Source organism: Hypanus sabinus, chromosome 4 (assembly GCF_030144855.1).
Source record: "Hypanus sabinus isolate sHypSab1 chromosome 4, sHypSab1.hap1, whole genome shotgun sequence".
In the NCBI taxonomy this organism is placed as follows: domain Eukaryota; kingdom Metazoa; phylum Chordata; class Chondrichthyes; order Myliobatiformes; family Dasyatidae; genus Hypanus; species Hypanus sabinus.
The window spans coordinates 29,484,034-29,499,724 of NC_082709.1; positions in this window are offsets into that span (position 1 = coordinate 29,484,034).

Here is a 15,691-nt window from a genome sequence, read left to right on the forward strand (position 1 = left end):
AAAACTTCATGTCATTGAAGTCAGTGACAGCAGATCTGATTCTGGGATTTTGTGTTCCTGCTTAACACAGTAGTCTACTTGTAATGGAAGGATGGGTATGAACTGCACTGGAGGACTTTATATTTTGGAAATAAAGTTCATTCATAAATGAGAAACATAAACAATACATGTACATGACTTTCTTTATGTTCACACTGTTGCCTAGTCTATACACTTATCCTATTGTGAAATCCATATGTTTATAGTGTCATTGAGCTAGGTACATTCTGTGCACAAAGCACCAGTCTATCTGAAGTAGCCTCTTTGAACAATATGCCCTCAGGTGTTTGTCGTGGTTAGTTACTGCCTGTTAAGCCACTGGTGTTTCGGGCAGCTCAGGTGCTTGTGGACTTTCCCCATAAGCCACCAAATGAAACAATGTTCCTCTGGACCAAGGTGCATCTACAAAATATGCATCACACACAGCACATAGACCAAAATATTGCCATAAATAGGTCAATAAAATATAATTCAAAATGCACATCGTGTGTAGCACAGGTAAACAGTAAACAGCATGCTGTCCTAGTGACAAGACCTTGGTGGTGGCAGGATATTCATTAGCCGCCAGGCCTGAGGGAAGAAACTGTTACACAGTCTGGCCGTTTTGGCCCATATGCTTCATTATCTTTTCAGGAATGCTTCAGGCAAACGTCACAAATGGGGGGAGGGAGACCCCAATGATCCTCTTGGCAGGTTTTACTGTCCTCTGTAAGGCCTTGTGGTACAATGCCTTACGCACCTCAATCTCCTCAGAAAGTGTAGATGCTGCTGTACTTTATGCTTGACTAGTGAGGAGGTGTTGTGGGACCAGGTTAGATTGTGCACACCCAGGGTCTTCTTGTCTCTTCACTCCCCACAGCAGACCCACTCATGTGCAATGGAGAGTGGTTGACGTGTGCCTTCTTGGTCCACAGTCATAATGATAGTGAGGACAAGGTCACGTGGGTATCAGAAAACCAAGGTAACAATTTATTTAAAATTATGTTTCACTTTCCAGACTAAGGGCCCACTTACAAGAAAGAGCTGAAATGATATGTCATAGGTATCTGTGATAAATTATAATTTTGAATTAAATTTTGGATGAAATTAAGTTCATAGGGGTTGAGCTAAAGCTGCTGTTATGCAATCAGAATGTTTACAGATATAGGAATTATGCAGAAAAGAAAAACAATAAGAAATCAAAAATGGCAATGGGTTGAAGAAGATAGCACTGATATATCTCTGATGAACAAATGATAAAAGGTTTCAAACTGTATGATTAAACTTGTCAGCCTAGCTGAGCTCAGCAAAGTATTGTTGGATGGATATTGCTGCTGTTCTCATACAAAGAACTGCGATTGGTATTCTCTTCTGTAAACAGCATCCCTGCCTTGGGATCTTTCCAGGGATTCGTCCTTTCCAACATCCCTCCAAGCCAAGAATCCTCTGCGATATCTGTGCCAGTCCTGTTCCGCTCCTTCGTCAACAACTTTAATCAAAGTTCAAAATAAATTTATTATCAAAGTACGTATATGTCACCATATGCAACCTTGGGATTCATTATCTCGCAGGCATATACAGTAATTGAATAACCACAATAGAATCAACAAAAAACACACCCAACACACACAACCAGTGTGCAAAAGACATCAAACTGAGCAAATACAAAAGAAAATAAAATGCTTTGAGAGGCTGGTCAAGGACTACATCTGCAGCTTGCTACCACCCACACTGGACCCCTACAATTCGCCTACCAACACAACCGATCGACAGATGACGCAATAGCCACAGTTCTACACACCGTCCTTAGACATCTGGAGAAGGTGGATGCTTATGTGAGAATGCTACTCTTGGACTACAGTTCAGCGTTCAACACCATAATTCCCTCCCGACTCAACACGAAGCTCAGCAACTTCAGCCTTCACCCTGCCTTGTGCAGCTGGATCCTGGACTTCCTGTCAGGTCACCGGCAGATGGTAAGAGTGGGCTCACTCACCTCTGCCCCTCTGACGTTCAACACAGGTGCCCCTCAAGGCAGTGTACTAAGCCCCTCCTTTACTCTATGTACACCCATGACTCTGTCACCACCCACAGCTCCAATCTGCTAATTAAATTTGCTGACAACACTACAAATACCTAATATCTAATATACAAATATCTAATCTCAAATAATAGTGAGGCAGCCTACAGAGAGGAAGTCATCACCCTGACACGGTGGTGTCAAGAAAACAACCTCTCCCTCAACGTTGCAAAAACAAAGTATCTGATTGTGGACTACAGGAGGAATGGAGATGGGCTAACCCCTATTGACATCAATAGATCTGGGGTTGAGAGGGTGGACAGCTTTAAGTTCCTTGGCATAAACATCATCGAGGAGCTCACGTGGTCTGTACATACCGGCTGTGTGGTGAAAAAAGCACAACAGCGCCTCTTTCACCTCAGACAGATGCAGAAATTTGATATGGGCCCCTAAATCCTAAAAACTTTCTACAAGGGCACAATTGCAAGCATCCTGACTGCCTGCATCACTGCCTGGTATGGGAAACGCACTTCCCTCAATCGCAGGACTCTGCAGAGAGTGGTGCTGACAGCCCAGTGCATCTGTAGATGTGAACTTCCCACTATTCAGGACATTTCCAAAGACAGGTGTGTAAAAAGGGCCTGAAGGATCATTGGGGACCTGAGTCACCCCAACCACAAACTGTTCCAGCTGCTACCATTCAGGAAACGGTACCACAGCATTAAAACCGGGACCAACAGGCTCCAGGACAGCTTCTTCCACCAGACCATCAGATTGCTTAATTCATGCTGACACAACTGTATTTCTATGCTATATTGACTGTCCTGTTGTACATACTATCTATTATTAATTACTATAAATTGCACATTGCACAAGTGAGGAAATTGAGGATCCTATTGCACAAAGAGGTACTGAGGCCAAGGGCTTGAGGGTTGTGACTAGTTTGAATGCTGAGGGGATGATAGTACTGGAAGCTGAGCTGTAGTGAATAATGAAAATCCCGATGTATGCATCTTTGCTGTTCAAATGTTCCGGAGTTGAGTGAAGAGCCAATGAGATAGCATCTGCTGTAGACCGTTGAGTATCCTTCATTAATTCGTTTAGTCTGGAATTGGTACTTTGTTCATGAGACAGCTTTCCGGATATCTCACCTGGTCCTCCAGTAACCTTCTTGGTCGCCAGTGTTCTGATCCCTCTGCTCTGACCCTCAGCAGATTGCAGATCTCTTGATTCATGCAGGACTTCTGGCTGGGGAATACCCTGTATAATTCTGTGGGGACACCACTTGTCTACGAACGTTTTTATAGTCAGACCGCCTCTGGTACTTATTTCAAAATATACCTCATTCATAAAAAGTTGAAGTGTATAATGCAGACATTTGGGCTGACATTCTTTAGAGCAGTACAGTACAGGGACAGGCTCTGCAGCTCACTACGCCAGCACCAAACACTAACCCCATCTGCCTGCATCTGCTATATACCCTTCCGTTCCCTGCCTGTTCAAGTATCTGTCCAAATGCTTCTTAAATTTTCCTATCATATCTGCTTCTGCTAATTCCTTGGCAGCATGTTCCAGGCACCTGTCACTTTGTCTATAAAAGAAACTTGACCCACTGATCTCCTTTAAACTTTACCCCTTGCACCTTAAACCAATGCACTCTGGTATCTGCCATTTCTGCCCTGGGAATAATATTAGTCATATTACCACAACAAACGTGTTTTCTGGTTACTTAACACCATCACTTCTTCAGTTATCACTCATTTACAACTCTAACATAAATAGTTCATGGGGTTTTAACGCAGGAGTGCTGACACAAAAGAGCAGTGTTCGTCATCAAAGACCCAACCATCCAGGCCACGTCTGCTTTCTGCAGGAGGCACAGAAGTCTTAGGTCCCACACAAACGGGTTCAGGAAAATCTATAATCCTATAACCACCTGACTCTTAACTGTTGTGAATTTCAATCACCAATACTCTGAACTGATGCTGTGACCTACAGACTCACTTTCAAAGTTCAAATTTCAAATTTCAAAGTAAATTTATAATCAAAGTACATGTACATCAGCACTTCCTTAAGGTTGGTAGTAGGGATAACCCCTCCATTACCTATTAAATGCTCCCAATAGTGTGGATCTCAGATTGCCTCTGACAACCTAAGTCCAGCTCCTGGCCCTCATGTGTATGCTTGGCAGAACCATTCCTACTGACAGGAGATGGGCCAAGGACGGGTTGCTGGTGCCTTAAGCATGTTGCTTTGGGTAGATGGGGCTCGTCAGTCGTGGTTGGCAGGTCATCTAGGAGAAGGGAAACTCTGAAGTCAAACCTCTGTTGCACTCATGGGAAAGGCTCAGCCAGCACCGACTGGCTGCTGCTGGTGGCAAACTGTATCAGTCTCTGCTCCTCCTTCTGGGTTCATCAGCTACGTAGAGAGGGGAGCCCATGACAACAGCTTGCTCCCCAAGTTGTACTGCCCTGGCTTACACAGACAGCTGGGACGTAACATGCATGGTCGACCCCCGACGAACAGAGAGCCTCAAAATATACTACAGTACCCTGAAATTCGTTTTCTCACAGACGTTCACGGTAAATGGAAGGAAACACAATACTGTAGAATCAATGGAAAACTGTGCAGAAACAAAGATGGTCAGATAACCTACGCACAAAATACAACAAATCATGCAAATACAAGAAAGACAAAAAGATAAATAATAAGTACCTGTTGTATATGTTTATTGCATTAGGTAGGAAGGATCCTTGTGACTGCAGAGCTGAATGAGTCTGTTCGAAAAGGAGCTCTGCTGCTTATTCAGTAGTTCATGGAGAGGGTGTGCCAGATTGTCCATAATGGATAACAGTTTGATTAGTGACCTCCTCTCCACCACCAACTCAAAATAGTCCTTTCAACTCTGAACTTTAAATGGATATGGTGACAGTCCTAAACTGTGGCTCATTCCAAAAGAGGTCTTGTAATGGCTGCAACCAAGTATAGTATGTTCATGGCCTTAGACTGTTAAGCATGCTGGAGTCTCGAGCTACAGCCAAACTACTGCAGGAATTCAGCAGGTCCAGCAGCATCTGTGGGGGTGAGGGAAGTTGGCAGGGAAAGGAATTGTTGACATTTCAGATTGACATGCTGCCTCAGGGCTTTGAAGCTGCCAGTCTGCAGCACCTACAGAGGACACCTTTCACCCTGCTAATGTTTTCACAGCAGCTGCTGATATTATTCTGAAAAAGGTAAAAAGCACAGAGTCCCTGGGATGAACCATAACGAAAACCTTTCTATCTTTTCTGAGACCTAGTGTAATGAAATAACAGTAGAAGTCCACTGGCTTCTCTGCCATGTCCTCTATTCAAAATCATCTTGGCAAACCTCCCCCAGGCATCAGCTTCTCTTCTGTGCCATATCCCCACGACCCCGATCTTCCACACTTTCAAACTAATTCGCTGCCACTTTAAGTATTTCCAAAGAGCTGTCTGCACAACTTTTCAGGGCAGAGAATTTCAGAATATCACCAGGCATCCTGATGAAGAGTCTCAGCCCAAAAAGTTGATTGTTTATTCCTCTCCTTTGATGCTGCCTGACCTACTGAGTTCTTCCAGCATTTTGTGTGAGTTACTCTGAATTCCCAGAGGAATTCACATAAATGGCCCCTGGCTGTGAAAATGACAACTGTGTTTTTAAGCGACAATGATATCTGATAACAACGGGGTAGTTCCTTGTAACGTTTTTTTCCAACATTGGTTCTCTTGTAAATTTAATAATATTTCTGTGGAACTCATTAAAAGTCCTGTCTCTCCCTAGTCCCTCTGCAAGTTTGCTGTGACCTTGCTTTCAGGGGTTCCAGGATAAGTGTGGGGTCACTGCACCGTTGTGATACAGTGCGAGGCAGGTAGTTGATGTCAGAATCAGCATCAAGCTGATTATCACTGATGTTGTGAAATCTGTTGTTTTGTGGCAGCAGTACAGTGTAAAACATAGAAATTCCTAAGTTACAAATGTAAAGGGGGTTTCTTCTTTTTTCTTTGTTACTGTGTATGTAATCAAAAGGGCTTTTTTGTTTTGTTAACTAGCAGGAATGCTTCTTTGTTGTGAGAGAGTGCTGGAAGCTTGTTCGGGTTAAAATTTACTGATAACGAGAATTGTATTCCTTTGTAAACCAAATGGAGATTAATGTTCTTTCTTCTGAGTCTGTAAGCTTTTGTTGACAGGCTTTTGGGCAGATCAGCACGAGGGGGTTGAGAGAGAGGACGCAATGCTGTAAGCTGGGCGAGGAACGGACCCCAAGCGGGGGTCCGAGGCCAGGAGGTACTCCGAGGAGGGGGGATGAAGCTAGATGTGCTTGGTTGCCCACTCGGAGGGTCCTGAGCTGCTAGTCGAGGAGTTCGGAGGGAATCGAATGGTGGCCAGAAGACTTCAGTAATTGAGCTCCAACGGTTGTGCACGAAGTGGGTTGGACTTTGATAAGTTTGGCACCTTTTCTTTATTTTTTTCTCTTCATATATACCGTATCGTTATTAATCACTTAGTTATAGTAACCTTTATAAATTGTACTCATTTAATCGCTTATGGTGTACTGTCTGTTTTTGGGCGAGGCAGGGACATCACACAGCATCCACACCAGCTGATTACCCAGTTTGGCGGGGCCGAAGGCTGCTCCCCCTAGACGAGAACGAGCTGAGTGAGCCTGAGGCGACCCAGGGGGTTACACAAATAAATAAATAGTGCAAAATATGAATAATGAGGCATACTGGGGGGCAGAGTAAGTGTGATCAATGTGGCGGTCGAGATGGTGTAGTGGGGGGACTGGTGGTGCAGCCATTGCCCAGATTCAGTAAGACTCACCATTTCAAAAGCACTGGTTATCACGCAGGAACACAATGCCTGAGCTCTACTAGTCAACACTTCAGGTCATAAAGCATACTTCGGAACTGGTTCTGAGTTTTGAGTTCTGAGGAAGGGTTACTGACCCAAATTGTTCACTGGATTCTCTTTCTGCAGTTGCAGCATCAGTCCGTGAGTGCATTCAGCATTTTTCTTCTTCTTTCACCAATCTTTTGCATGTGACCTTTTCGAGAGTCTTCATAAAATTCAAGTACACTACATCTATTAGTTCCCACTCATCTACTCTACTAGATACATCAACGGATATAAGTTATATGTTACATGAAATCTGTTCAGTATTTCACTCGAGATCTACCAAAAGTATCACAAAGTTTCAGACGTTTGAATGCCACCGCTTGGCTATGAATGGGTTCCATTTTTACAGATTTTGTCCATGTCAGAAATACACATCATTTGATTAAGTAACTATGCCTCCACCAATGTTGACATGAGCCAATTAATATGAACATTTATTTATTGAACACCACACAAGAAAAGGCAGGAGGAACTCAACAGGTCAGGCAGCGTCTATGGAGGGAAATAAACAGTTTCTGTTTTGGACTGAGACTTGATGAAGGTTCCAAATTTGCAGAATCCCACGAGTCTGACATTTATTTATTGTCTTCCCCGACATAGCTACAGTGGCACTGAATCAAGATGCCCCACCCTTATTGGTTGGTTTTCAAGGGCTTGAAGTATCAGTGGATATTCAATAGCTTTATGGAGCATTGTTGCACATTTCAACACAGGCCATTGCTTGTGAATTTCCAAAGCAATACTCTGACTATGTTTTTAAGAATAAATGGTATCTGATTACAACACATTAAAAGCTGGAGGGGCTAAGCATATCAGGCAGCATCCATGGAGTAAAATGGACAATCGGCATGCTGTGGAGAGGTTACTTGTAAACAGGATTTTCTCCAAGATGGTTCTCATTTTAATTTAATAATACTTTTTGGGAATTTCTTTCTAGTTATGGTAGTCCATGTTTCAAACATTCATAACACAGGAAGAACCTTACACCACCCAGTACCTTGCAGTGGTTTCCAAACCTTTTTGGGTTACCACCTCCTTGGCTCCCAGACGACATCAACAGTTTCTCTCCTCCCTTTTCGGCCATTACATAAAAACAATGGAGATTTTGATTTATGAGGCACAGTGGAAAAAAATAAGGAACTACAAATTCAAAGCAATGACCAATGATTCTATTTCAGATTCGGATTCAGTTTATTGTAATTTATAAACAACAAATATAGTGCAGTTAAAAAATGAGACAATGTTCTCCAGAATGATATCATGAAAAAGCACAAAACAGACCAGACAAGAAAAACCACATAGTGTTTTGTAATCCCCAATCCAGAGTCCGGAGAGGCTGCTGCGTATAATATCGCGCTACCGTCTTAGTACGTTCCCCGGAAATGAACTACAAAACTATCAGACAAACCTAAAGCTACAAGACCTACACAAAACCACATAGATACATATAGTTATAGTTAACATATAGTTTCAACAGTGCAGACAATACCATAATTGATAAAAGACTAACTGACAAAGACCACATAATCATAACACATAGTTTCAACAGTGCAAAGCAATACTGTAATCTGATAAAGAGCAGTCCATGGCACGGTTTAAAAGAAAGTCTCAAAGTCCCGACAGCCCATCATCTCACGCAGATGGTAGAAAGAAGAAAAACTCCTGCTTTTCGAGCAGACATTAATAATCCAACTATCCACTGCTTCATTGCCATTTCATCTTTCAATGAGATGGGTGGGCTTGGTGCAGTTATATCAGCTTCTCAACATCACTCAGAAGGAGTCTCAGATTCCTATGTTCAGTAATTCGTAGTCTGTTTTGTTGTTCTGAAAGAAGTTTGGCAACTGCACTGAAACTGCACTCCACTAAATATGATGTTGGAAGGCAATTAAGAACATCCTGACTTTTTTCCACAATGCAGGATAGCATTCAGATATACCATTCTGCAACCAGAAGACTTGAAATGATTAGCTTGTTAGGGCATATTCTGGAATTAGGGTATATGGCAAATATTAATTTCAGCAACCTATCTTTAGACCTGAATGTGGATTGTAGATTAAATTAAAATGCAGCCCTGGACAATAGTTCCTGGAACTGTGGACATCAATTATTTGAAAACCAGACAATGCTGCTTAACATTCTTTTTGGGTGTTTGGAGTGTGGTTGCAAAGAAGGCAGTGTGAAAATTATATGTAATTCAAAGGAAACATTGTAGATGCATGGTAACTATTGAATTGTCCTTTAATCTTTAGTACATAATATGTCATGTAATATTGGGTTAAGCAGGCCTCTTCCTCCAGAGAGTGTATCATTTTGTTGAATAATTACGAACGTATCCTGGACAAGCCCCCACATGTTGTAATGCGAACAAAGTCACCAGAGAGATTTTGTTCGCATTTATAATATTTGGGGGCTTGTCCGGGATATGTTTGTAATTATTCAACAAAATGATACACTATCTGGAGGAAGAGGAAGATATATATCCACTAGCTTCAGTGTCTCTCTGGGGGCCTGTCTGGGATACCTTCATAACCCATCATGTGGCCAGCAATCTCAGCAGTCTAAGTGTGTGAGTAATTTTTAAATTAACACTCACACTTGGACCTGTTCAGGTCGGTAGCTATGGGATCATGAGGTATGACAAACACAGCAGAGAGCTGAACTAGTAGATATAAAAGTAGTGTAGTGTGCATGTGTGTTTATCTAAGATACTAAACTTTCTGTGTTAATTTGCTGAGACAGAGTCAGCAGTTATGAAGGGTGGTTACTGATGGTTCAGGATGCCAGTTGGGGCATGTATACTCATTCCGGGAACTGTATTTTGGTAGACACAGTTGTGTGTGTTTTAACACGACTGTAATCTTGGTATATCAGTTGATGCAAAGGAATGCAACAGGCATTATGAGTTGAGATGCACATAAGCAGCAGATTGCAGAGTACATCCTCTACAGTTTTAAGTGCGTACTGTTTAATTTTTATCCATCATTTATATTTTGCATAGTATGGGGATTAGTGTGGAGATATCTGAGGGAGAAGTTATTCCCAGATATATCTGTTGGGATGGCACTGATTGAGGTCATTTAACATCAGGTAGGGAACCCTAATGATCCAAGCAAGCCCGTACTTTTAATTATGACCATCTATAAGCCCTTCACACTTGGGGAGAAGCAGAGCATTTTGACAGAGTTACCCTCACTTAAGGTCGGCTGCGGGAATGCAGAATTCTGGTGCAATCTTGAGAAAATGATTGAAATTTACTAAATGCTCCCTAAAGATATCCATGTTTTGGTAAGAGTGAAGTACCCGAGGAATATGTGCGACAGTATGACCCAGGGGGTGCAGGTTAGTACATGGACAACTACCGGGAACATCAACAATGAGGAGAGATATCGCTTCATTAAATGGGAAGTGAGGCAGCAACAAGGGGGGAGGTGAAGGTAACTGGGGGACAATAATGTCAGTGGTTCAGAGAGCTGATGAGCCCGCCATGGGTTATGCAGAATGTAAATATCGAGCGTACGGGGATATTCAGGGTTGGATAATCCAGGGAGAGGATAACACAGTCTTCCTGAAAATGCTGAAAGGCCTGAGTAGTTATAGATTTGGTGATTGTGGTGGGATCCACGTAGCATCATGAGGCGGTGAGATAGACCAGAGGAGGGGTAAAGTGGCTGTAGTGAATGTATCTGCTGTGACGTCACAGAGAACCTGCTTTGTGTGCCAGCAGTTGGGACACGTAGCAATGAATTGCGGGAATAGATTTGGTAGGGTAAAAGAGATGATTTGTTACAGCTGTGGCTTCTCAGGCCACGGTACAAGTCAATGCCCTAAAAAAAAGCGAGAAGTGTGAGAATCACACACCACACCAGGTAGAATCCACAGCAGTGCCCTCTCTTTCCGATTTGACTGCTGACCAGATTATAGAGCTGGTGAAGTCAGACAAATGCCTGACAGCAGCCTCTATTGCCAATGGTGGTCATCAATGGCCGTACACAGGAGGTTTATTAGGGGTCCAGCAATGTGAAATGACACAGGGTCATCAGTATCGATAACTGATCTACCCTCGTCCACGATTGGAGAGGCGATACACATTACTAGTGCAGGAGGTGAAACAATGAGGGTAGAGAGAAGTCAGCCCCAGGCATTTGAGATTGAGGGAGTGCAGCTTCTGTGATATATTTGGGTGTGCCCAATAGTGAAGGTACTGCCCTGGGGATAGACACACTGAGTAAGGCAGGTGCTATCATAGGCTCGGGAAAAGGAGAAATAACTCGGACAAGACGGGGACAGCGAACTTGTGTAACGCACAAAGTAGCTAACAATGCCCACAGAGAAACAGGGTGAAGTATGGGAATCATATCAGGAAATTCTAAGGGTAGGGGCTGTGCACAGTCTGGAGCTATTAGAAGCAGAGCAGCTGCCTGAGAAGGGCAGTGGAAGAACAAGAAGCAATAGAAATTACAAGTGTACAAGAAAAAACTACAACTGCCAATATAGTAAGATTACATGGAGATGTGAAGGACCAGTGTAACCAGGGTAACATATTGAGGGACTGAGCAAAGCAACAACAACATATTGTGGATCAGAGAGAGCCAGACAGAGAGGAAATAGTCCTCCCACAGGCAGGTGACCAAGTCATGGTAAGGGAGCCGGTTGAAAGAACAGTTTTCACTCCCAGGTGAATAGAACCACACGTGGTGCTCGGGATGAGTAACTCCCGTATTGCTGCTCAGTCCCAGTAAGGCAGCAGTGGAAACATTGGACTCAGTTTGCAGCGTATGACCCACCTTCTTGTCATCCTCTCTGACAGAGCAAGGGATCAAGTGTACCCAGTAACAGTTGCATTGCAGAGAACCCAAGTGGCAAACATTGGCCGGCTGCATCAGACCTGACCACAGGAAACAGGAAGCAGACCCACAGAAAATGCAAAGACAGAGGACACCAAGAGAGCACCTGAGTAAGCTGTGAATAGCATGCTAAAGTACAACGGTAACTGTAATGAGGGCTGGTTACTAAAGGCAGATGGTTAGTTGTATAGTGTAGAATAGAAAAACATTTGGGAAAAATAGATGGGAAGGGATCCGTGTTATAGCAGAGAGATTAACTTCGATGGCAAGGCAGACTGAGAAAGGAAAGAAAATCCACTCAGAGTCTGAAGGCTGTCACCCCAGCCTTTTTGGGGAGTGACTACAAATGAGCTGGGCCCTTTCAGTGGTTGAACCAGTGACCGAATGGACAGTCCGGAGTGGAATGTGATGGGGTTAGGCCCATTCAGTCAGTCAAATAGAGACTACCCACCCTCTCCTGTACATCAACGGGAGTGCCTGTGAGTGAGATATGTTTACCTCGCTACTGCCCCTAACCAGACAGTGACCACTGATACCCACTACACATTTTTATCTATCAGAGAATGAAGGGGTGAAGTTAAAGAAAGTGTTTAAACTGCAATTGGACAGCTGGAGAGGAAGCAACAAGCAAACAAATGGCAAAGCGGTATTTTAAAGACTGATGGTCAATTTTCTGGAACAATCTCTGCTTAGAGTCTTGTAGATAGACATTAGTGATTATAGTGTTGATGTAGATGCACATAGGAAAATTGAGGAAGGGGGTTCTAAAGTACAGGGCATTTTTACTCCCCTATTTGATTAGATCATCCTTAAGGTTTGGCCTTTCCTGGAACAAATTATTTTTGTCCAGCGGGGCTAAGAGGAGGAACTGTTAGGGCATATTCTGGAATTAGGGTAAATAGCAAATATTAACTTTGCTAAACAATCTTCAGACCTGAATGTGGATTAAAATGCAGCCCTGGACAATAGTTTCCTGGAGCTGTGGACATCAGTTAATTGAAAAACAAGATACTTCTGATTGAGTCTTGATGAAGGGTCTCGGCCGGAATCGTCGACTGTTTACTCTTTTCCATAAAAGTTTCCTGGCTTGATGAGTTTCTCCAGCATATTGTGTGAATTGCTTGGGTTTTCAGCATCTGCAGATTTTCTCATCTTAATACTGATTAACATTCATTTGAGGTGTCTGGAGTGTGGGTGCAAAGAAGGAGGTGCAAAATTAAATGTAATTCAAAGGAGGCATTGCAAATACTTCTTAACTATACAATTATCCCTTGATCTTTAGAATATAAAATGTCATCTAATATGGGTTGAACAGACCTCTTCCTCCAGAGAGTGTCTCATTTTGTTGAATAAACAATTTTACATCCTCTAGCTTCAGTGTCCCTTGAGTGACTTAGAAACTGTTTAGGGATGGATTTATTACCCAGTTTGGAGGTTGGGTCAAGAGGAGATCATGAAATCTCTCTGACATGTCTTTATACAGCTCACCCAGGTGGGCACAGTATACATGAAGATCATCATCTGATATTCTTTCTTTCTCTTCCAACTCAGAGAGGTTCGGAAATTGGAAAAAGTCGTGTTTGCCAATGTTGTGCTTAAATAGGGTTAACTTGGACAGCAATGTAGTAACGACTGGTTTGAATTTAATAAGATTCTCATCATTTCCTTGCAATAGAAGATTTATTTAATTAAACATCGCAAATAACTCTGACAAATAAGCAACGTCATCCCTAATATTCTTGAGTTGATTTCTAAATGAAGCATTCCAGTCGTCAAGGAATTTTTATCAGTTTCGAAAAATGCATAAAAGCATCTCAGGCAGTTTCCTTTTGGGAACAATCTGACCTCTGTGTGCAGCAGCCAGCATTTAAACTTCTGCAATGCCTACAAAGCACTTCTCTGCCCTCCATTTGGAAAGTGGGGTCACTACTGCACCTTGCTGCTGCCCGCCTACAGGCAGAAACTGAAACAAGAAGCAGCCATAATGAAAACCACCCACTGGTGGTCCAACCAATCAGGCTCAACGTTACAAGATTGCTTTGACAGCATCACCTGGAAGGCATATCGAGCTGAGAACAATTCCCAATTCATGTAAGTGGTCACAAGCTTCACTTGGAAGTGAACTGAAGACACTGTTCCCCAAAAATTGGTCTGGGTCCACCCAAACTGGAAGCCTTGGACAAGAGATGCCACTATGATTTACGTAGACCAACTCTGCAACAATGGCACATATGGCAAGGACTGCACACCATAGCAGACTTCAAGAGGAAATGCACCAATACAGCCATCATTGCTGCCTTGCTCCCAGACAAGCTAAATGTTTTTTACACTCAATTTGAGTGATAAGACTGAACCCCCAAGGAGAGACGCCGACAAGACCTGCTCTTTGGTCATTTCCGAAGCTGAGGTACATAGAACATTTTCACGTGTCAACAGCCACAAGGCAATGGGACCGGACTGCATCCCAGGGCGTGCCCTTAAAGTGTGTGCAGAACAGCTGGCTGGTGTGTTTATGGACATTTTTAATCTCTCTCTCTCCCAGTGAGTAGGGCCTTCCTGTTTCAAATCATCCGTCATTGTCCCTATATTTAAGCAAACCAAGGTAGTGTGCATGAATGATTAGCACCTTGTTACACTCACCTCAAATGTTTTCAGAGGCAGGTTAAAGACTACATCAGCAACATGCTACAACCCACACTGGACCCCCTACAATTCACCTACCGTTTGAGTTATTTGGCCTTCTGACTACTGCAAAACTGGCAGAATCAGTTCTTCTCCTATAGAATGGGGACTTCCAGATTTAGCAATGAGCAGTGAAATGTTGCATGTAGCACGTAAGTCATTGCTGCTTTGTTGTAAAGTGCTAGCAAACACGTTTATAGGCATTTTCCCTTTCTGAAATTTTTCACAAAGTGACTGAAAATAAATCAGGTTGGTGTTAGCTTTATCAGAGTGCATGTATTCTCTTCAAATGCTCAAGGAGCCTGGATGGTTCCATTGCCTCGCTTGAAAGAGCTTTTTCACACAACCCATTGGCTGCTGATGAATGCATGGTGCTGGTATAAATCCACATTTGAAACGAAAGAGAAGATTGGTAGCTCGGGTTGGCTGCTTGCCTGTAGAGTTGTTCACCGAGCCAGGAGGTTAGGTCGCAAATGTTTCACGACTATTCTAGGAGACATCATGAGTGCACAGTGGAATGCTGTTTCCGCCAAGTGCTCATGATTATGTTGGTCCGACTGGTGGGCTGTCGCACTAGCTGCTAGTCCCTGCAGGCGCACATCCCTGTTCATCGGTCATTGAGATTGAGTTCCTCAGGCATCCACAGTTCATCCCTCTGACTTGATGCTGCAGACCCATAGGTTCATAAATAGCATCCATATAGAAATCCATATTTCAGATCTGCTTCTGCCATTTCTGTGATGGATTAACACCATGGGCAATTGCCTACAGTCCAATTTTAAGTGTTGCAATCAATAAAGGGGAAATTTAATCTGTCATCATAGCTCAGGCAAAGCCTGACTCTCTGCCTGAAGGAGCATAAAGTGGGGCAGAAATATCTCAGTGTGCCTTCGGCTAAAGAAAAGCAGTCAAAACCATTCAAAAATGCAGATTCTGAACTTTACCCTACTAAATGCCATACTCTAATTGACAGGAATTGTGTCACAACATGATTAGAGTATGGAAATTGTATTACCGAACACTTTACTACGGTAGTGAATGGCAATAGACCCAGAAATAACACAATTTCTTCAGTCCAGATTTCTCAAAATATGCCAATACAGAAGTGCCACATTGTTTTCCTACTACTATTACGTGCTTCAAACAAAGTCGAACTAAACGGTAGGTTAGCAAGAGATGATGTGATTATGTGATCGTTTTAATTATG